The sequence below is a fragment of the Lissotriton helveticus genome, chromosome 10 (genome assembly GCF_964261635.1).
Source record: "Lissotriton helveticus chromosome 10, aLisHel1.1, whole genome shotgun sequence".
Taxonomy (NCBI): domain Eukaryota; kingdom Metazoa; phylum Chordata; class Amphibia; order Caudata; family Salamandridae; genus Lissotriton; species Lissotriton helveticus.
Genome location: NC_136071.1, coordinates 25,528,401 through 25,551,296, shown reverse-complemented (window position 1 = coordinate 25,551,296; position 22,896 = coordinate 25,528,401). Strand labels below are relative to the sequence as shown.

Genomic DNA, 22,896 nt, shown 5'->3' with positions numbered 1-22,896 from the left:
ACAGAAACTTTCTTCTTTGCAGGAGGCGAGCTGAGAGAATCAGTTTGGTCTGGCGCTCTTCCGAAGGGAAAGCCATGCAGTATTCCGTGTCTAGGATCGCACCCAAAAACCTCGCTGTCTTGGAGGGGTGCAAAATCGATTTCTCCTTGTTGAGCCGAAGGCCCAGCTGCTCGAACAGGTGACTGCAGCTCGTGACTGCCCTGGACGATTCTTGGAACGAAGGAGCCTTTACCAGCGAATCGTCCAGATATGGGAAGACTTCGAAAGACTGCTTCCTGACAAAAGCTGCCACAGGAGCCAGTACCTTTGTAAAGATCCTCGGTGCGGACCGGAGACCAAAAGGTAGTACTCTGAATTGAAAATGGCTCTTGCCTACTGTGAATCGAAGATATTGCCTGTGAGCTGGATAATTGGGCACATGGAAATATGCATCCTCCAAATCTAGGGTTGCCATGTAGTCCCCTGGTTTGAGAAGGCGGAGAATGTCCTGAAGGATGACCATCCTGAAGGACAACTTGATGAGAATGTTGAGCTCTCGTAGATTAAAATCGGACGTCACTTCTCCTTCGTTTTCCGAACCAGGAAGAACCTGGAATAGAACCCTTTCCCCTTCTGGGAATGAGGTACAGGCTCTATTGCCCCCTTGATGAAGAGTTGGTGGGCCTCGAGACGAAGAAGTCCTAGATGTTTGGGCGTAATGGCGTCTGGAGCTCTTGTTGGAGGAAGATTTTGAAACTCCAACGTGTGTCCTCTCTTGATGATGTTCAGGACCCACTGGTCTGATGTTATGACCCTCCAGCTGTTTAGGCAATGGGCAATCCTGCCCCCCATTGGTGTTAACGAGGGTACAGGAACAGTAGAAAGAGCCACATGGCCGCTATTGTCTCTTAGTATTGTCTCTCCTCTGTTGCCCCTGACCTCCTCTCGGCGGCTGGCGAGAGAAAGACCCCCTCTGTGAATATTGGGGTTTGTATGACTGGCCAGGTTGGGAGTAGGAAGAGTAGCGGTGCTGATTGCCGCCTCTGTGGGATGAGAAACCTCTTCCTCTTGCCCCCTTAAAGGGAACTTTGCGGTATTGTAATGTTCCCAAGGACTTAGCCGTGTCCGTATCTTTCTTTATTCCTTGTAGGGCGTCATCCACGTGTTTACCGAATAACATCTCTCCGTCATAAGGTAGGTCCAGAATTTTGTTCTGTACTTCCTGTCTAAACCACGTGGCTCGCAGCCAACCCTGGCGTCTTAAAACAGCCGAGCCTGCTAGCGCTCGAAGGCCGTAGTTGCTATATCCATAGCGCAGTAAATTACCTCCGAAGAGGCACGCTCCCCTTCCATCAAGATTTTCCTGACCTCGTCCTTAGACCCATCCTGAAGTTCTTCCACAAACGGGGAGAGGTCACACCACATCTGGCGATCATATCTCCCCAGAATCGCCAGAGCATTAGCCGCCCTAACGAGGAGGCTGGCCATTGCGGAGAATCTTTTTCCAACATTGTCCAGACGCCTCCCCTCTTTATCAGGTGGTGTCGTTAGCGGCGTGGATGGATTTTTGGATTTACTCTGTGCGGCCTCGGAGATAACCGAGTCCGGTTTTGGTTGACCTATAAGACATGCCGGGCGGCCCTCCGGCGCCTTATATTTTTTCTCCAGTCTGGGAAGTACTGGGAGGACCGTGGCTGGATTTTGCATAGCCTTTATTCCTTCCGACCAAACATGTTCAATGATGGGGATTGAACGAACTGACTTCCGGAATGGTTCTTTGAAATCGTACAAAAAACAGTCAGATTGAACTGTGGTAACTGAAAGACCAAATCTCTTTGACGCTCGTTCCATTAGGTTGTGAAAACCTCCAATATCTGCTGGTGGAGAGGTTGCGGTATCAGGCCCTGTTACATCTGGATCTTGAAGGCCATCCTGATTCCAGTCCATATTCTGATCTTGGTCAGGTTCCCCCTGCTGATCCGCATCTGATGAGGCATCATCATCATCATCATCCCGAATGGCAACAACCTCTTGAGGATGTTCTACGGGCTCTGGTTCATGCACCCTTAAAGGCAACGAGGAGTCTGCCATTGAGTGTGATAACTGAGGCGGAGGTGTGGGAGGACGTACTTGTTGAACCTCCTGTTGAGTAGGAAACCGCCTCCGATAGTCCTGCAACATTAATTGCAGGTCAGAGATGAGAGAGGACGGCATCGCTACCATCTCCTGTTGAGACCGACGTGGCGATCCCTGTGAATGAACCTGCATGCAAGGCCTCTCTTGCTGGTCATAATAGTCTTGCGGAGCATATTGGTGTTGCTCCGTTTCGCCTTCTTCAGAACTGTCCTCCTGTAATTTGACTTGCAAGTCAGATGGGCTATAAGCTGGCCCATAATTGCTATAATTTTCCTCCTCAGAGTCATCATCAAGTAATAATGATGGAGGCAACAGCGTAACCCGCCGTGGAGATGTCATTTCTGGTGTTATACGCCTCTTCATTTGAGAAATGCAGATTTTCCCAGTCGTCGACGGGATCGTCGTCGACGGTTGAATCTTCGTCGACTGTTTCGTCGACGGAAGTGCCGACGAAGAGACTGTGCTCGTCGTCGAAGGCTGAGTCGTCGACGGTGAGATTGTTATCGTCGACGATGGGTGGATACGAACTCGTCGTCAGAATCATGGTCGCCGGCGTCGTCGACGTTGTTCTCGTCGTCGTCATCGCCGTCGACGCTACCCTCGTCGCCATCGTCGTCGACGTGGAAAAAGTCAGCTTCGTCGTCGACGACGAACAGGAATCAGGCGTCTTAAACATCGTCGACGGTGTAGATGCCGTCGTCGTAGCCATCGTCGACGAGCCCGTCGACGAGGCCAGTTTTTGAGACAAGTCTTTCTTGACAGAAATCGTCGACGTACCTGTGGTTTTCACCGTCGACGAACGCTGTTTCTGGTCAGAAGCAATGTCCTGAGGCGTAGATGATGGCTTTTTCACCCCTCTTTCTTTTTCTGAAGGTGGTGAAGTCACAGAAATGATCTTCTTAGCCTTTTTTGTAGGTTGCAACTCCTCAGGCTGTCCCTGCCTCTCCTTTTCACCGTGGTGAGGAGATTTTAGGGAAGCAGGCCTATCAGACCTATCAGAGGTCCCAGGCAAGGCCTTCATATGGGGCTCATTATATGGTGAAGGGGGAGACCTACCCCTTTTCTTTGATCTTGTTGATGACACCACAGAAGAATAGCCCTCACTGTCCGAAGACAGAACTCCCTTGCGATCCTTCATTTTTTGCAACCAAGTCAGCAGGCGGCCTTCTCTGTCCCTCAAGGTCTTGGTGGAGAAGGTTCTGCAAATCTTGCAGTCAGTGGCCTTATGGTCCGGATATAAGCAGTATATGCAGTCTTCGTGTTTGCTTCAACAAACAACCATCTTTTTTGAGCAAGTAGCACAGGCTCTAAAAAGTGCTTTCTTCTCTTTGTCAGACATGATGAAAAAACAGGCAAAAAGTTGTAGAAATATACTTAGATGTGAAGAAAATTGAGCAGAGCTCAATGGAGACTCCCTTGCACAACGTGCGGTAGAAAATCTGAGGCTCTGAGGCTCTCTCAGGAAGGTTCTATGGGGTGAGGCTGCTCTGATTGGCTATTGCAAGAATTTGGTCTCTTTTACAAAAAGAGGTGGATAAGCTACAAAATGAGATGAGGCCTAGGCCTATTTTTTCACTTTGTGCTTACTACTATGGTATTTTTTATTTACCGAGGCTCCCATTCCGACGACGGGGAATGATACAAAGCATGGGAATCTATGAAAGTTCCAATACTGGGGCAAATAACAAACATAAATGTCCAGACGCATACTGCAGAACTCACAATACATATACAGACAATTCATATTAAAAAAGACACAGGAACATGGAGGCCTAAAGGGAAGTAACGACTTAAAGTCTCCATACTGTACTTGTTACAAACACACATCTGGCCAAGGAAATGCATTCCTGAAATCACATAATTGCACAATTACAAAAAATTGGTCCCTAACTATATAAGTGGTGGGTATGGGGCCATTTTAAGCAATTCACATAAAATGGGAGGAAAGTGGGAATGGGAGAAGGAACCTATGTTGGGTACCCCGTGTGTTTGGGGACACGTGTAGTGTGTAAGCACTTAATGAGTAACAGCAAGCACCTCTGGGGAGCATCTACATTGGATACCCCAAATAGTCCAGACCGCGTATGGAGTATGAGCTTAAGTTGTAAGTATCGGTGAACATTAAAGGGCAGGATACAACATTGCGTGTGCTATCAACATATAGTCCTTCAAGGTCCAATTGTTTATAGCCATGCTACGGCTTTATGTGACAATGGCAGTGCCACCCAACTTGAGAAAACCAAAGGCAGAAACTGAGCATTTAGTACTTATCTTCCAAACAAACCCCTCTCTGGGTTGTGGCAGCCCTCAAAAAGAAATTGCACATCCAATTAATTGTAACCATGTTGCAAGTGGTTCTATTATGACTGGTAACAAAAAATAGCCTTCGCATTTGGTTATTCTAATAATAATAAATATCAGTATCTTAGTGTGCATACAAATTCATAAGTGAAAAGCGAGCATATTAACAATTGTATCTCAAATACACCCTTATGTAGGTTGTGGCAGCCTTAAAGGGCAACCAACACATATAAATAAATGTGTCCATGCGGCAAGTACCTCTTTACGGCTAAAACAAAGGAATAGCCTCCCCATACGGGTATCCAAACAGCGGTAAACATCAGTTCTTAATGTACATACCAGTAATTCGTGTTGAACAGTAATCTCGATAGGTCGTTGAGTTCAATGACTTCACGAAGTCGTCATTCAAAAGTGGCGAGCGTTAAGAACGTGGGCCACCTTGATAAGGGCCAAAAACCGTGGCACTAAAATAAAAGCAATAAGCAGGACTAAAACAGTCGAGTACAAACCTATTTTTTTAAAAGAAACATTGAAGTGAAAAAATGACAGCGTAGTGGCCCTAAATGTAACAAGCTGTCCAAAGCTTTAAGGGCGATGGGGGCCTAGTGTATACATGGTAAATTAGTTAGAAGTTGGGTAAAATTCCGACCCTATTGTGGGGCAGGGCTAGACCTCCGTCATATATGTATGCCTGTGTGTGACTAGACTGAAGGCATCGTCACACCTCAAATGAAGAGCCTGACCGGCTTAGTTGTCCAAGTATATACGGCCGAAAACTGCAGCATCTAACTCCCATAGAAACTATATCAATATACAGACATATCACTATAACAACAAGTTCCCCAAAAGAAGGTGCCTTACAAATTAAACCAACAGTGAAACAATATTATCCAGACACAGTGCATAATCAAAAATAACGACAAGCAAATGTTAACTCGAAATGGTTGGGCAAGCCGCATTAAACGTGGAGATAAACTACCAACAAGCATTTGCAATGAAATAGGTCTCGCATTAGGAAAGTTTGAGCTATTGGTATTGTAAATGACAAATATTTTATTTATGTGTTGGTTTTAAAAATAGCGAAATTAATAGCTTTGTCATTTACAATGCCAATATTTTTAACTTTCGCAAACGTGACACCTATAGCATTTGTAATGCAATATGTATTGTATTTACATGACTTCGATGTATTAATATTACAAATAACAATGGCTTTTATTTTTTTTAATAATTAATACTTAAATAAAAGTTATTGTAATTTATAATGGCAATAGCTTAAACTTTTGTAAATAACTTTTGGGAAGATTATGTTCAGTGTATTTTATTGTGATGAAAATCCAAGAACAGCAGTGAAATATTAACATCTTTTTGTGACATCTTCTATACTACTATTATAAAGAGACAACTGGGAACCTTTGAGGCGGGTAAACTCGGGAACCACAGCGCCAATCCAAACACCCGATACATCATTGTAATTGTCAGGGTCTGCAGATGGACATAGGCTATATATATAAAAAAAATATACGTTCTTTAAAAAATTTACGATAAAAAAAAGTAGTCCCTTGGAAGTAGCGCCGGCCACAACGTGCGTGCTGACATCAGGAGCGCGGGGAGGAGCGGCGTACAGGAGCGCGAGGAGGAGCGGCGGACATGAGCGCGGGGAGGAGCGGCGGACAGGCGGGGAGGAGCGGTGAGGAGTGGCAGACAGGCAGGGAGGAGCGGCGGACAGGCGGGGAGGAGCGTTGAGGAGCGGCGAGGAGCGGTGGACAGGCGGGGAGGAGCGGTGAACTCAGGAGCGCGGGGAGGAGCGGCGGCTGAGGTAGGTGAAGCAGCCGCGGGTGCGCTCCGGGGGACCCACGGACAACGTCAGGCGGGCGGGGGCCCTGAAGCCTGATTGCTCCCGGACAACGTCGGGACGGGCTGCTAGTTTGTAATAAAGCTTGAAACATTGAGAGAACATATTAGAACCAATTGTTGTTGAATGGTTGCACAGAGTGATGCTGTGGCGTTCAGTGGTGCTGAGTGATGCTGTGGCCTTCAGTGGTGCTGAGTGATGCTGTGGCATTCAGTGGTGCTGAGTGATCCTGTGGAATTCAGTGGTGCTGAGTGATGCTGTGGCATTCAGTACTGCTGTGGCGTTGAGTGGTGCTGAGTGATGCTGTGGCATTGAGTGATGCTGTGGCATTGAGTGATGCTGTGGCGTTGAGTAATGCTGTGATGTTGAGTGATGCTGTGACGTTGAGTGATGCTGTGGCGTTGAGGGATGCTGTGCGCTGAGTGGTGCTGTGGCGTTGAGTGGTGCTGTGGCGTTTAGTGGTGCTGTGGCATTGAGTGGTGCTGTGGCATTCAGTGGTGCTGAGTGATTCTGTGGCGCTGAGTGATGCTGTGGCATTAAGTGATGCTGTGGCGTTGAGTGGTGCTGTGGTGTTGAGTGGTGCTGTGGCGTTGAGTGGTGCTGTGGCGTTCAGTGGTGCTGAGTGATGCTGTGGCTTTGAGTGATGCTGTGGCATTAAGTGATGCTGTGGTGTTGAGTAATGCTGTGGCGTTGAGTGATGCTGTGGCGTTGAGGGCATCTCCTGAGCTGTGTGGCGCGAGCCCTGGCAGGGGGAGGCAGAGCCTGTCCTGCAGCTCCTCCTCTGACACCTGGAGATGCGGAGTGCGGGCACTGCAGGGGCTGGCACAGGTTGGCAGGGGCTGCAGTGTGCATCTGTGCGGCCGGCTCTCTTAGTGCCTTACATGTAACATGCCAAAGACAGCCGGGCTGCAGAGGAGACAGGCAGGGGGGCAAGAGAGGCAGGGAGACAGAGCATCGCCGAGAGACCGAGGAGAGGGGGTGGTTCAGCAGTGTTGGAAAACGAGGCAGCATCTGTGAGGCATGCACAAATAACATGACACATTTGTCCTTCACTGGGAACCAAACACCCTAGGGCAGCGCCTGACTCTCAGAGGGTAGCGTTGCAGAGCAGTCTGAGGCTTACTCAAGGGAGGTGGTGTGGGCTAGTAATCGCCATTTGCAGGTGCGCAAAATTAACACTCAATAATTGATTGTCCAGTCTGTACTTTGCTTTATAAAAGTAAAAGTACATTTCTTAAACACACACACCACTCAATACTATACACCAATTTACAAATATACATAAGCTGTTGGAATTACTTTGTGTCATTGCATAACATCTCCACCCCTCCCTCAGGGGGGGTGGGTCTAGTACCACCACTCCCATGTATGCACATCATCTTGCCCCCAATGCAATTAGTTGAACCTATCCTGGAGCGAGGGCCCTGCGCACTGGCACCATCCCAGTGGCGTCCCCCTCCCATTACCTCAACAAGCATTAAACAGGGATACACCTGCCTTGGTCACACATGACCCTGACCAAGCATCTCCGACTGACCCTAAAGTATACCCCTCTACATCTTAAGGGCTAACAGTCTGGGGTCTTCACCTAAGCGCAGCAGCAAGACTACATGTTTACGCACACTTTAGAATGACAGTACTCAGCACATTTGGATATCATTAAAAATGCATTACAATTGCAGCCCCTAAAGGCATCACAGATGATCACAGGATTAAGTTGTAAATATCGTCAGACACCCTAGCAGGAGTGTCTAGCCACTTAAATCCACTTTGCTTGTGACATCACCTTACACCAGTACTTCACATTGAACATCAGTCCCTCTAAAAGAAATAACCATTAATAAATGCATTTCAGTGCAATTATGCCATTTCACCTCCAGGGGATGCCCTTCTCGAGACATCTCCAACTCAGCCCTTCAATCTTTGATGCACTTCTCAATGAACCCCCAGCTGTAGAACAAAAGTTCCAGCCTAGGAGGTGATGCAATCTTCGCTGAGAGTTGAGGGGTTATTCTTTTTAAATCCTCAAGAAACTTAGGGTGGGACTTAGCTTTGTGCTGGGGGCGAGACTGCGCTGCTCCAGCAGCTCCCCCAGCACCTTTTCACACTCAAGGGTGACCCCTCTCCTCTGGGGGCCACCAAAACACCCAAAACAATCCATTCCTCATGCCTTGCAAGGCATCATGGGGCGCTTCAAGCTCCTGCTGCTTTCTGGGGCCTCGGTGGGGGGCCCGTTCCCACCCGGACCCCCGGGTAAGGGTATGCGATACAGGGAGCCCACACCCGTCCGCTCCGTGCTTTGGTCGGGGGCCTGGTCCCACCCGGGCCTCTGGCTCCTCCTTCCTTGTCCGGGACCCCCGCAGGCTCTCCACGTTAGAGGTCAGTCCCCGGGACCTGACCCACCCCGGGGTCCTTTTCTGGACCGGCGGCGGAGCCTCACGCGCTTCGACATCAGGGGGCCACAAGTCAAAGGTCGCTCACCTTCTGGGGGCCATATCTCAGCCCCTGGAGGTCCGATCTGTCCCATTTTCGTGTCTTCTTGCTCCTGGTGGTGCCCCCAGCCACTGGGAGCATTCTCCTTCACCCTCCGGGTCTCCAAGAGGGTGCATTCTGCAGGGAGCGGTCTGCACTGGCTCCCTGCGCCAGCCTTTCGCCTGGCTCTCCTCCTGCGCCTCTCTTCTCCCTATGAAGAGGCCTCTTCTTCTGCGCACCGGTCCTGGGCTCTTCTTCTGGTGCTGTTACGGGACTGGGGGGCAGTCAGGGGTGTCCTCCTTCCAACTACCCATTGCACCAGGCTCCAGCACCTTTCGCCTCCGCAGACCACACCCCAGAGAGAGCTTCTCTTCATGTGCAAGTACTTTTTAAAAGTTGAGTAGGGGGCTGGCAGACAGTCTCTGTGGGTCCTATCAAACAGCGACACATCACTTCCCTGCCCCTGCTCCCTCCTTCTTGTCCAGCCTCTGGGTTTGTTCAAAATGGAGTTGTCCAGTGTCTCTGGCCACATGGCCTCTGAAACCCAACTCTTTCCTTCTTGGTGCAGCCTGGTGCCTGGCACCCAGTGACAGCTGCTAATGGATGAGCCTGTAGCCCCACCCATCTTCTTCTTTGTGGAGAGGAGGCCCTAGCTTGTGGAAGAAAGGTTATCAATCCATCCAGCTTAGGTCAACCCTCAGCCTGGGTCTGGTCATGGCTGGCTCAGAGAAATATGACAGTTCTGTATGACCCAAAAGCAGTACATATGACTTTGGACTCAGCAGAATACTTATTTTCACCTACTCTGCAATGGACTTTAGTGCGTGCCTGGAATCTGTAGGCCTTGTGGAAGTCATTTTAGCCATGGTCCCCACATCCCCATAGGGCAGAGGTCTTCAAACTTTTTGATGCCGAGACCCCCTTGTAAAACCTTTTTAGGCGTAAGGACTCCCTTCCGACAAAAGTTTCTAGAAACTGGTACTCCTCATCATCAACTTTTGACAACCATAAATGCGCCTGTTAGACCTCATCACATCCCTCCATCATTCATCCACCCACACTTTCACACATCCATCCATCCATCCTTTCATCCTTCCATCCATACATCCATCCTTCATCCATCCACCCTTTCATCCTTCCATCCATACATCCATCCTTTACCCATCCACCCTTCCATCCATTCACCCATCATTCATCCACCCACCTTTTTACACATCCATCCATCATTCATCCATGCAACCTTTTATCCATTCATACATCCATCCACCCTTTCATCCTCCCATCCATACATCCATCCTTCATCCATCCACCCTTTCATCCTCCCTTCCATACATCCATTCTCCATCCATCCACCCTTTCACCCTCCCATCCATACATCCATCCTTCATCCATCCACCCTTTCATCCATACATCCATCCACCCACCCTTTCATCCATCCACCCATCATTCATCCCCCCACCTTTTCACACATCCATCCGTCAACAGACAGCTGACCACCTTCCTCGAGACGAACGGATCCCTCGACCCCTCGCAGTCCGGCTTCAGAGCCAACCACAGCACCGAGACCGCCCTCATCGCAGCCACCGACGACATCCGGACCCTGCTCGACAAGGGGGAAACAGTGGCCCTCATCCTCCTGGACCTCTCCGCTGCGTTCGACACGGTCTGCCACCGCACCCTAGTCCAGCGCCTCAGCAACATCGGTATCCAAGAGAAGGCACTGGAGTGGATCATCTCGTTCCTCGCCGGAAGAACACAAAGAGTCCGCCTCCCCCCGTTTCGCTCCGAGGCCACCGAAGTCATCTGCGGCATCCCGCAAGGATCTTCACTCAGCCCCACCCTCTTCAACACCTACATGAAACCTCTCGCAGCCATCGCACGCCAGCACAACCTCAACATCATCTCTTACGCCGACGACACCCAGCTGATCCTCTCCCTCACCAGAGACCCCGACACCGCCAGAACCTGCCTACACGAAGGGATGAAAGACGTCGCCGAGTGGATGAAGGACAGCCGCCTGAAACTGAACTCGGACAAGACGGAAGTCCTCATCCTGGGATCTTCGCCCTCCGCCTGGGACGACTCCTGGTGGCCCCAAGCCCTGGGCACCGCACCCAAGCCAACCGACCACGCACGCAACCTGGGCTTCATCCTGGACCCCTCCCTCTCGATGACCAGACAAGTCAACGCCGTCTCCTCATCGTGCTTCAACACCCTGCGTATGCTTCGCAAGATCTTCCGCTGGATCCCGACCGAGACCAGGAAGACTGTCACCCAGGCACTCGTCACCAGCCGACTGGACTACGGAAACGCCCTCTACGCCGGAACCACAGCCAAGCTACAGAAAAGACTCCAGCGCATCCAGAACGCCTCCGCCCGACTCATCCTGGATGTCCCCCGACGCAGCCACATCTCCAGCCACCTGAGGAACCTGCACTGGCTCCCCGTCGACAAGAGGATCACGTTCCGGCTCCTCACCCACGCACACAAGTCTCTCCACGACCTGGGCCCCAAGTACCTCAACGACCGCCTGACCTTCTACACGCCTACCCGCCAGCTACGGTCCACCAGCCTCGCCCTCGCAGCCGTACCACGCATCCGAAGAGCCACCGCCGGAGGAAGATCCTTCTCTTACCTGGCTGCCAAGACTTGGAACTCCCTCCCCATCCACCTTGGGCTGACCCAGGACCATCTCGCCTTCAGGAAACAACTCAAGACCTGGCTGTTCGAGCAGCAGCATACCCCTCCCCCCAAGCGCCTTGAGACCCTCCCGGGTGAGTAGTGCGCTATACAAATGGCATGATTGATTGATTGATTGATTGATGCATCATTCATCCATGAAACCTTTTATCCATCCACCCTTTCATCCATACATTCTTCATCCATCCACCCTTTCATCTTTCCATCCATCCTTTACCCATCCACCCTTCCATCCATCCACCCATGATTCATCCACCCACCTTTTCATACATCCATCCATCATTCATCCATGCAACCTTTTATCCATTCATACATCCATCCACACTTTCATCCTCCCATCCATACATCCATCCTTCATCCATCCACCCTTTCACCCTCCCATCCATACATCCATCCTTCATCCATCCACCCTTTCATCCATACATCCATCCACCCACCCTTTCATCCATCCACCTATCATTCATCCCCCCCACCTTTTCACACATCCATCCATGCATCATTCATCCATGCAACCTTTTATCCATCCACCCTTTCATCCATACATCCTTCATCCGTCCACCCTTTCATCCTCCCATCCATACATCTATCCTTCACCAATCTATCCTTCATCCATCCACTCTTTCATCCTTCCATCCATACATCCATCATTCATCCATCCACCCTTTCATCCATCCATTCACCCATCATTCATCCACCCACACTTTCACACATCCATCCATCCACCCTTTCATCCTTCCATCCATACATCCATCCTTCATCCATCCACCCTTTCATCCTTCCATCCATACATCCATCCTTTACCCATCCACCCTTCCATCCATCCATCCATCATTCATCCACCCACCTTTTCACACATCCATCCATCATTCATCCATGCAACCTTTTATCCATTCATACATCCATCCACCCTTTCATCCTCTCATCCATACATCCATCCTTCATCCATCCACCCTTTCATCCTCCCTTCCATACATCCATTCTTCATCCATCCACCCTTTCATCCTCCCTTCCATACATCCATTCTTCATCCATCCACCCTTTCACCCTCCCATCCATACATCCATCCTTCATCCATCCACCCTTTCATCCATCCATCCATCCACCCACCCTTTCATCCATCCACCCATCATTCATCCCCCCAACTTTTCACACATCCATCCATGCATCATTCATCCATGCAACCTTTTATCCATCCACCCTTTCATCCATACATCCTTCATCCGTCCACCCTTTCATCCTCCCATCCATACATCTATCCTTCACCAATCTATCCTTCATCCATCCAACCTTTCATCCTTCCATCCATACATCCATCATTCACCCATCCACCCTTTCATTCATCCATTCACCCATCATTCATCCACCCACACTTTCACACATCCATCCATCCACCCTTTCATCCTTCCATCCATACATCCATCCTTCATCCATCCACCCTTTCATCCTTCCATCCATACATCCATCCTTTACCCATCCACCCTTCCATCCATCCACCCATCATTCATCCACCCACCTTTTCACACATCCATCCATCATTAATCCATGCAACCTTTTATCCATTCATACATCCATCCACCCTTTCATCCTCCCATCCATACATCCATCCTTCATCCATTCACCCTTTCATCCATACATCCTTAATCCGTCCACCCTTTCATCCTTCCATCCATACATCTATCCTTCACCAATCTATCCTTCATCCATCCCCCGTTTCATCCTTCCATCCATACATCCATCATTCATCGATCCACCCTTTCATCCATCCATTCACCCATCATTCATCCACCCATCTTTTTACACATCCATCCATCATTCATTCATCCACCCTTTCATCCATCCATCCTTCATCCGTCCACACTTTCATACTTCCATCCATACATCTATCCTTCACCAATCTACCCTTCATCCATCCTCCCTTTCATCCTTTTATCCATACATCCATCATTCATCCATCCACTCATCATTCATCCACCCACCTTTTCACACATCCATCCATCCTTCAGCCTTACATCCATCCATCCACCCATCATTCATCCACCCACCTTATCTGTGCCTCCCTCATTGGGGGGGTCAGTGTCTCTTGGGAAGAGGTGTGGCGCGGCGGCTAGGGCGACTGACACCGGAATCTGGGGATCACGGTTCGATCCCCGGCACCGGCGGCAGTTTAGTCCAGCACCATGTGACTCTGGGCAATAGCTTGCTTAATCTTCCCGACGGCCCCCAGCGCCTAGAGACCCTTTTGGGTGATTGTGCGCTTTACAAATGTGGATTATTATTATCTCTCTGCGTCTTCTTCCTTCTTCTTTCCCGGTCATGGGAGGGCATCTCTGTGCCTCCCTGCTGAGGGCAACATCCATTGAACTCAAAGGGCTACACTACCTGCTCCCCCAGCCCCCCCCCCCACCTCCCCCAGCCCCCCCCCCACCCCCCAGCTCCCCCAGCTCGTGTATGTGAGCCCGGCTGAAACAGCTTCAGGGACACACACACAGTCACACCCAAGTACTTGACAGGTCTTAAAAAGACCTTTTACTTGTTAATGAGGCGTTGATGTTTTTCACACCTCGGTGTGAATTAGGCCTCCGCCGTGAGCACCCTCGATCAGCCCGCCGCCAGGAACTGCACTCTGCAGAATCTGCGACCCCCTTCCCAGGACTCCACGACCCCCCTGGGGGTCGCGCCCCACAGATTGAAGACCGCTGCCATAGGGGAATAATGAAGTGAAAACACAGTATAATGTAAATGTAAATGTAGGTGTACTTATATAGCGCAAACCTGTCACCCAAAGGGCATTCTGGCGCTTGCTTAGGGAACCCGTCCTGGTATTCCCCTGTGAGAAACCCCGGCAGGGTGTCCACAAGGTGAAAGCCAGGCATCCCGCCGCGAGGGGCCGTAGTGGAGATTAAGCAAGCTATTGCCCAGAGTTGCAGAGTGTGACCCCGTGATTCGAGTAGGCACCGGAGCGAGAATTGTCGAGTCCGTGGAATTTTGAGCCCGAGACCCGCCGAGGCGGGGAATCGAACCCTGGTCCACGGTCGATCTCAGCTTCCGGGTCTGCCGCCTCTAACCACTGAGCCACGCTTCTCCACATAACACACTGACTTTCCCTGGCATGTTCCTTTCCAGGGTATAAAGCCTATTCCATGTCACCAACCAATTCTGCATAAGTCCTGCCACACCGTTTACTCTGTAGCTGCTCCTGGACTGCGCACGCTAGGAATCTCCCCTGCGCAGCTCCTACACGTGTGCACACGCATGTACACCCGTGTCTGCATGTAACCAGCACAGTGTCCCATACTCCAGCTGCTGCGCAGCAGCCTAGTCAAGCCAGGCGGACACCAGTAAAATCTCCATGCAGTCTCCTTCATTATGAGTTCACTGTGGATGAGTCACAGATTATGAGGCTCACCCACAGTAAAAGCTCAACAATTAGGTGCTCAAAATGCGAAAAATCCAGGCGGCCCCTACTGTCAGAACCACCTTCTAACAAGCAGCAAGAGAGAAGGGAGAGGAAAAGCAAGGGGAGACAGAGGGAGAAGGTACAGAGAGATAGAGAGAGGATAGAGACAGAGCGCCGACGAGAGGGAGAGTGCAAGAGAGAGAGATGAGAGAGACAGGGACGAAGGAGACAGCGGGAGGGAGAGGAAGAAGGCAGAGAGAACAGTCAGGTTAAAGAGGCAGCAAGAGGGTAGAAAGAGGGGGTGACAAGTGGAGAGAGAATAAAAAGTAGATAAAGAGGGAGGAGAGGTCGGGAGAGGAGAAAGAGGGGCATGGCAATACAGAGTCAAAGGAGAATGTTTACGAAGGAACATAGAGAGATACCAACAGTATAGATAAAAGAGAAGAGACGGGCGAGGGGAGAAGGACGAATAAGGAAGAGAAAAGGGAAGGATAAGAGAAAAAACAGAGTCATAAAGAGATAGGGAAGAGACAGGAAGAGGGGCAGCAAAGTAGCAGTGGAGGGGGGGCAGGGGGGAGTGGTGAAGAGAAGGAGAGAGAAAGTGAGAGAGGAGGAGGGACAAAAGGGAGAGGTGGGGAGAGAGGTGGCTTAGCAGTGAGCACCAGACAGGAATGAGGAGTTGGGGGAAGAAAGATGGCTCTTGGACTTCATTTCCTTGTTAAAACTTTAGAGAGACTCACTGTAGTGAAGTGGTGGTGAGCCCCGCCATGCCTTAAATTCAGCATGAAGTATTTCGTAAGTGGGGAAGTTTAAAACGGGTCGCCGAGCTGCGTGCGCACATGCGAGCCTTTGTTTACAGGACAACGAAAGTGCCCGGGGACACCCTGTCCAACAGCGATGCCACCGCTCTTTGCTTTACTTAAGAGGTGACGAGATATCTGGCAAACCTCAAAGTCCCCAGGCCAAACTTTTAACGAGGCCGGGAAAGGTGGAGGGAGAGAAAAAACATGAGCACGGCGGAGACGCAAACAGGGTCTCGAGAGAGGATTACGGTGGGAGTGGAAGCGGGGAGGTAGGAAGGAGGAGAACAAGAAACCTGGTAGGAAAGAAGGAGTGAGGAAGAAGGCAAAGATTGGCGGTTAAAGTCCGGAGGGAAATAAGTAGAGAGAAACTAAAGTAAAGTAGGGACGGGAGCAAGGTGGAGAGGGAAGAGATAAGAAATAGACAGGGATAATCTTATAAAACACGCTCTCGGCATTGCTGTGGGGGGGTGGGCGGGGGAGCAGCAGCCTTTGATGTCTGGTGGTGTGAGAGTCAAATGTTGGTGTGCGAGGCTTCCTTCCAAGTCGGGTGGGGGGGCGGGGGAGCAGGGGAGCAAGCGAGTGGGAGGGAACGATCATATGGGGTGTGAGTGAAGCCAAGCGCGCGCCTGGCGAAGCGTCACACTTCAATAGACAACATGCATTGGGAAGAATCCGCTTGTTCAAGTATGTTGTTTCCCCTACAATAGTTCAGAGCTATAAATAGCTCGATCTAAAAAGCGGCCCCGGGACTCGGAGATGGGACCAAGTCAATGGGGAAAGTTGCTCAATCTTACCTGAGGTACATGCGACACGGAATAACATTTTTTTGTTATCTGATTCGATACTGGGTGGGGGTGGGGGTACTTATTTTTGGTGTCTGAGTACATTTTCTGTACCAGTTTACGCCTGTAAGAGATCAAGCTACCTTTGGGTTTCTATGACCAATGTGCAGCTGATCTCACTACCTGATCTCTTTGCTACTTTAAGTTTGAAACTGGTTTGCTAGATCCTGATCTTATACTGACATCTGCTGGCCACAGTGATGGGAACAGAAGAAGGATTCCCCACAAAACTCCTTTACGAGATTCAGAAAAGATTTATTAGATTTTGTGAAAATATGAACACAAAATACTTTGCTTAGTTGCAAACAACATTCTCCGCAAATTTTGAAAAGTGAGGACGTACAAAGGGAGTTCACCAAGTAAAGATAATATTATGCGAAAGAAGGAACTAGAGCACTGCTGCGGCCTCATGACATTAAGGAGCGAGCGTCTGTCATTCTGGCTTTAGCCAACAGGACTTTGCGTGCAGGGAATGGGCTGGTAAATTTGAGACATTCCAGTAAGAGAAGCGCAGCCTATATACGTGTGTAACCTGCTGGACATAGGGTCGAATCCCAATAGGGCCAGCCAGGTTGGATTGGAAGTAAAAATCGGCCAATTTGCATATTGCCTTTCCTCAAAACACTGCTTTGGCGAAATGTTATTAAAAAAAGCAGGGGTGGGGGGGGGGGTAATAAACACCTCTGCCCCGTTTGTAAGCGTGAGGTAATGGACGCTCATCTGCCTCCAGAAAGGCCACTCAGACACCCACTGGGCCGCTGGCGGTATCCAAACAATGCAGAAACCACCCAAATCGGCCCCCCAGACTGCTCAAAAAAGCAGCCCACAGCTGGAACTCGGACACCGGTCCCTCGGGCATTGCCCAAGTGCCCGCATTACCAATCTAATGCTGGGGCCAGCTCAGACCTTCATACACGAGGTCGTTAAAATACGTAATGAGTTGGTAAAGGTACAACCAGTTATTAATTATATCACTACAAAATTGAGGATCTGGAGGCAGCTAGTGGGGAATAAGAAACAAGCTAATATTATTTTACGAATATAATCCTAATGGAAAAGTCAAAATACATATCTCAGACTGTAAAATGCTGGTTTTTCTTTTCCTTCCTGGTTTCAGGCAGTTGCGCCCAGGATCGAAAATGTCTACCCACCAGTCTTGGCTTTGTGAACTCCTGTGGTATCGGGTAGCTCCGGGAACGAAAAATGTGGAGAGAAAAATGTGGACCTTTAGATTAGAAAACACAGTGACCTGTGCGCAACGAGAGAGTCTTGTCTTCGTCTGTCAGATGCCTTCTGACAGTGATGATTTTTTGGATACCGACGTGGTAGCCTCATTACTCCACACTCATTTTGAGTTTTTAAAGGCGCTGTTTCGGTTTTCTGATTGATGTGTGACACTTTGTCAGAGTTGGAGTTGGTTCACAAGGTCAGCGCTGTGATGGGCCGCGGGTAGCGGTCAAGTGGGTTTGCAGAAATGTGAGCAAGTTTTATTGCAGAGTCTTGTCTTTGTCTGTCAAGATGCCTTCTGACGGTGATGAGTTTCGGATGCCTGCCGAGGCTGTAGCCTTCTGATGGTGATGAGATGTGGATGCCTGCCGAGGCAATAGCCTTCTTACAGTGATGAGATTTGGATGTCTGCCGGGGCGGTAGCCTTCTGGCGGTGATGAGTTTTGAGCTTTTTAGTCGCTGTTTTGGATTCACAAGGTCAGCACTGTGGTGAGCCACAGGTAGCGGGCAAATGGGTTTGCAGAAATGTCAGCAGGTTTCCTGATCAGTGGGTTTTCTTTTTGATCCAATCCTTTGTAGAATGTCTTGTTGAGTTTGCGGAGATGGTTGTCCAACATCTCAACGCCTAGGTCTCTGTGGAGGTCTGCTGTTCTCGTGAAGATAGGAGCACCTGCTTCTATCCGTAAGGCCTTGCTCTGTAGTCTCTGTAGGTCCTTCCAATACTGCGGGTGGCAGCCACTCCAAACTGGTAAAGTGTACGTCATTGTGGTCGAATTATTGCGTTGATTGCCCGCACCTTGCTCTGCATAGGCATTGACTTGGTCCTCAGGACTGGGTACAATGTGACCAGTATGGTTGATGCTTTCTGGCAAGTCTTCTCTATGTGGTTTCTCCAGCTGAGTTTGGAGTCCAGAGTCACCCCTAGGTAGGAGCTGCTGTTTTCCTTTTTGATCTATCCATAACCTGTGCGCAACAATTTCAGGAGTCCTTTATTGAGGGGTGTGGTCTTGCCACGTAGAAAGATGGCCACTTAATTCCGGAGCTCCAAATTGTGAGGGCCCTGGACGGCGGCGTGAGGGCTTCACGGTAACATTATGCTGATTTGAGCCCTGATATTACATGGCGGAGCAGTCAGGGATGGTCCGTCGACGAACCTGATGATAGCGGATGCCTCCAGGCAAAGTTTTCTGGAGAAGAGTTGAGAGAAGCCTTGCGATCATAAAATGGCAGCCCATGACGGATGCACAGAGCCGTAATATAGAACCTGTGAGGTGCATGCATTGCCCCAGGACTTACCTGCAACCCTGAAGCAGTCTCGCCCCTTTTGGCTTTATTCTGAGGTGCAGTGTCCCGGACCGGCTTCTTCTCTTGGAGTTGCCGTCCGTGCTGTCATTAGACCTATGTGGGCCTCTCTGGTTACCTCAGGCTTCTTGCTGGTCTGCGTTTGCCGGTGTCCCAGGATAAATTGGGACAGCGGCCTGTGACGCACGCACAGAGCTGCAGTGACAGAGCTGCGCAGTGTGTGCACCGTGCCTCCAGGTTTTCCAGTGACTTTGAGGCAGTCTCGCTGACTTTGGCCACACGATGAAGTGAGGTGTCTCGGTCTGATTTCTGGCTTCATTTTCTGAAGAGACAGTCTGTGCTGTGATTGTACCTTGGGAACCTTCATGACTGCCCCAGGCCCCCTGCGGTACTGAACTCTGCTAAACTGGGCTGCGATAGCTGACATCCCTAGAGTAGCCCTAATGTTCTGAAATGTTTGAATTTTTCCACAATCATCTGTCAGACCCATATTCACCATCCAGGACCCCTGTTTAATTACACAATTGACTTGCCACCCCAGTCCTCTTTTCCCAAAAAAGAGAACTCACGTTCCCAAAAGAGGTAAAATCTATTTATTTTTAAAAGAAAAATACGGCTTTTTCAACAATAACAAGATCTGCATACCAACGGTCTGTATTTCACCTCAGAAGTAACCGATGTCACCACAAAAAATAAATAAATACATTTTTAAAAAAACTCGGACAACGACAACATTGACTCTGGTGAGTTTATTGACCCTAAGAAGGCCACTAAGTTCTAGGATTAATAACGACCTCAGCTATACAGAGTGTATTGTCAAATATTGGTACCGACAGATGCAGGCCGAATGCTACGGCCTTTGTTTTCTCTTCTCTGAGGACACGATGCCTACTCGCCAGTAGCAAGGTTGTTACTCAGCTGTTAATCACCTTTGGCCCAAACCCCACAGATACGAAATTCAGATTCCAACAATGCATGACCTCCATAAAAGAATGGATGTCTAACAACTACCTGTTGCTTAGTGCTGGAAAGACTGAAATTATGTTGTTTGGAAATGCGCAGAAATACTGGTCAAGTGAATGATGGCCATCTACACTTGGCCTCTGCCCTGCCCTGAAAAACTCAGTTAGGAATCTCGGAGTTACTATTGATAATAAACTATCTATGTCATCCCACGTTAACAAAGTAGTACACACCAGCATAGGACTAATGCTCAGCCTCAGACAGATCTTTAAGTGGATCCCTATATCATCTCGTATGCCCCTAGTCCAGGGCCTAATCATAAGTCGCTTGGACTACGGAAATGCACTGCTCGCTGACATCAATGAAAGCCTCTTGACCAAACTCCAGACCCTTCAAAATACAGCGGCCAGACTGGTCCTTGATCTCCCACTCCGCACTTCATCGGCCCCTTGTCTTAGGAAACTACACTGGCTCCCCATAAAGAAACGTATCAAATTTAAAATATGCTGCTTGGTCCACAAATCTATCAATGGCCAAGGACCAAAATACCTGAAAAGAAAACTCCAAGACTACTGTCCGACCAGAACCCTCCGATCCTCAGACAAACACCTCCTAACAGTCCCAAAAGTCCGCACGGTCAGAAACGCGGACAGATGTTTCTCTAAAATAGGCCCAGCAACATGGAACTCACTACCACTATCAATTAGAACTGATCCAAATCATAATACATTCCGCAAGAATCTGAAAACTTGGCTCTTTTGGACCGGGGTCAACCTCCTACCCAATCCTCTCACGAATTTCGGCAAGCGCTATGAGACCTATGGGTGATTTATGCGCTATACAAATTAAAATACAAATACAAAGTGTGTGCCCTGCTTACCGGCCCCTCTATAGAGGGTCCAGCAGGGGTCCTCTTGTAGAGATCCGTTCTAGATGGAAGCACAAAAGAAGGGCTGACCACCATAGGTCAGTCTCATGCTCTTGGAGGACAGTATATACCACTACATGCTCACACACTGGCCACTTCTGACTGCTCCCTCTACAGATGAGATGAATTGATCTTAAATGTCATGCACAGACGGCAAAGATAGCCTTACCAGGAACCTGAAAACACCAGAAAAAAAATAGAGAGAGTTGGATCATTGGCTGGTGCATCCACTTATTGGGTCCGAAGAGTTATCATTATATCAATACTTTCTCTTTTGCCTTTCCTACAGTATCAATGCTCAAGGTTTACTACACAATAAACATCAACTGTGTGAAAGAATTTCCATATCAGAAGATTGACGCAGAAGAGCTGGTTATGCCTTCTGGCAAGACGTCTGGTAAACTCACTAGACAACTCCTCTTCTCAGAATCTTTGAACCGGGGTCGTTCTACCACAGATACTCGTGGTGCCATCCACTCGTCTCAGAAATTATCTAACCCTATGACGGCCACATCTCCGTATTCCATCATGCAACGGATACTCCAGGAAATCTTGGCTGTGAGCAGACAGCTGGAGGGCATATAGACCTCTATATCTCACCTCACGACTGAGACTAAATCTATTCGCTCAGACATCGCTGGATTCCAAAGCCGGGTGGATGGTCTAACTGCGGGGGAGGAAGCGGTAGAGAACCGACTTGACGTTATACCGGACCAAGACCAAGAGCTTCTATTCCTCAGGAGCAAAGTGGTAAATTTAGAAGATAGAAGCCGTCGGGACATCTGCTTTTTTGGCTTTCTGGAGGAAATAGAAGGATGAGATGCCAAATCCTTTCTTAGAGAAGCCCTTCCAAAGCTCACAGGTCTTACTTTTGATCCAGCATTGGAGATGCAGAGAGACCATCGCATTGGATCACTCAACACAGGGAAAAATACGCGACCGCATCTGCTCATCGTCTGCTTCCTACGACATGAACAGGCCCGTCAACTGATCACAGCAGCTCATACACATGGCCCATACACATTTTAAGGACATAAGATTAGAATGGCAGCAGATTTCTCAAAAGATACTAACGACCGTCGCAAAGCTTTCCTTTCTCTTAGACCCCGCCTTCGACAGCTTGATATAAAGTATGGCCTTTTTGAGCCTGCACGCCTGCAGATCACCAAAGATGGAATATCCAAGGAGTTCTTTAATCCAGAGGACCTTTTACTACATCCAGCCTGCTGTGGAAAAGTAAATTTTGCCATGTTCTGTGTCCCTACGTGTCCTCCATCTTATGTTATGTGTGCATGATTAAATATGCATATGTATCCCCCATGTTTGATTAAAGACGCAATTACAGTTGTGTCCATTACTAGTATGCCAGTTTCCAGTTCTCGTGAAAGCTACGAGTATCAGGCCTATGTAAAGTTACGTTGCCACGTTTCTCAGTGTGCACGTTATTTCATTGTAAAGTCCCCGTTTCTAGGCCTCAAAAGGGCCCGGACACCAGATTCAGCTCCTGTCTTCTGAGTCCTCGCTGAGGAGCGATACAGCCCCCACCTGTATCCTCGACCCTTCACTTACTTCCTGCCTCACAGTGCCCGGCTCAGCCTGGCTCTGCCTCTGAGTCTGCCAAGAGTATGTTATGATTCTAGTTATCAGTCCAGCCCTCCTTCTCTGCATTCCTAAGCTACTGAATCGCATCAATAGTTTCCGTCATTGTCTAGCCTTTACGTCTCCATGTAAGAGAAATACTGCATTTAATGGTCATTTAATATTCTTCATCACGCACTACATGTAGAATAATGCATGCTCCAGTCTTAGAGTCTGTTAGCCTTTACCCCGATAACTTTTGGATTCTATCAACATGTTCTCTAAACATCAGATACTAGATACTGTTTAGGTACATGTCGCCCTGACTCTCCAGACTTCAGTCTCTGCTCCTAGCACAGAGTTCATAGCCCCCAGCTTCTCCTAGTAACACGTCATTGTCAGTTTGCGCGCAC

The 22,896-nt window shown here is 49.1% G+C and overlaps 1 protein-coding gene across 2 annotated transcripts in view; it reads right to left on the bottom strand.

Moving 5' to 3' along the window:
* The window catches only part of LOC144785799 (uncharacterized), a 672,618-nt gene that overhangs the window by 581,866 nt on the left and 67,856 nt on the right, over positions 1 to 22,896 (bottom strand). Inside the window, exon 1 of one of the 2 annotated variants that reach the window (XM_078664623.1) lies at positions 4,756 to 4,867. The exons of the other annotated variant lie outside the window; for it this stretch is intronic. The gene's annotated coding sequence lies outside the window, so the exon portion shown is untranslated. Of the gene's footprint in view, positions 1 to 4,755; positions 4,868 to 22,896 lie in introns of those variants that run through there. 2 annotated transcript variants of the gene reach the window in all.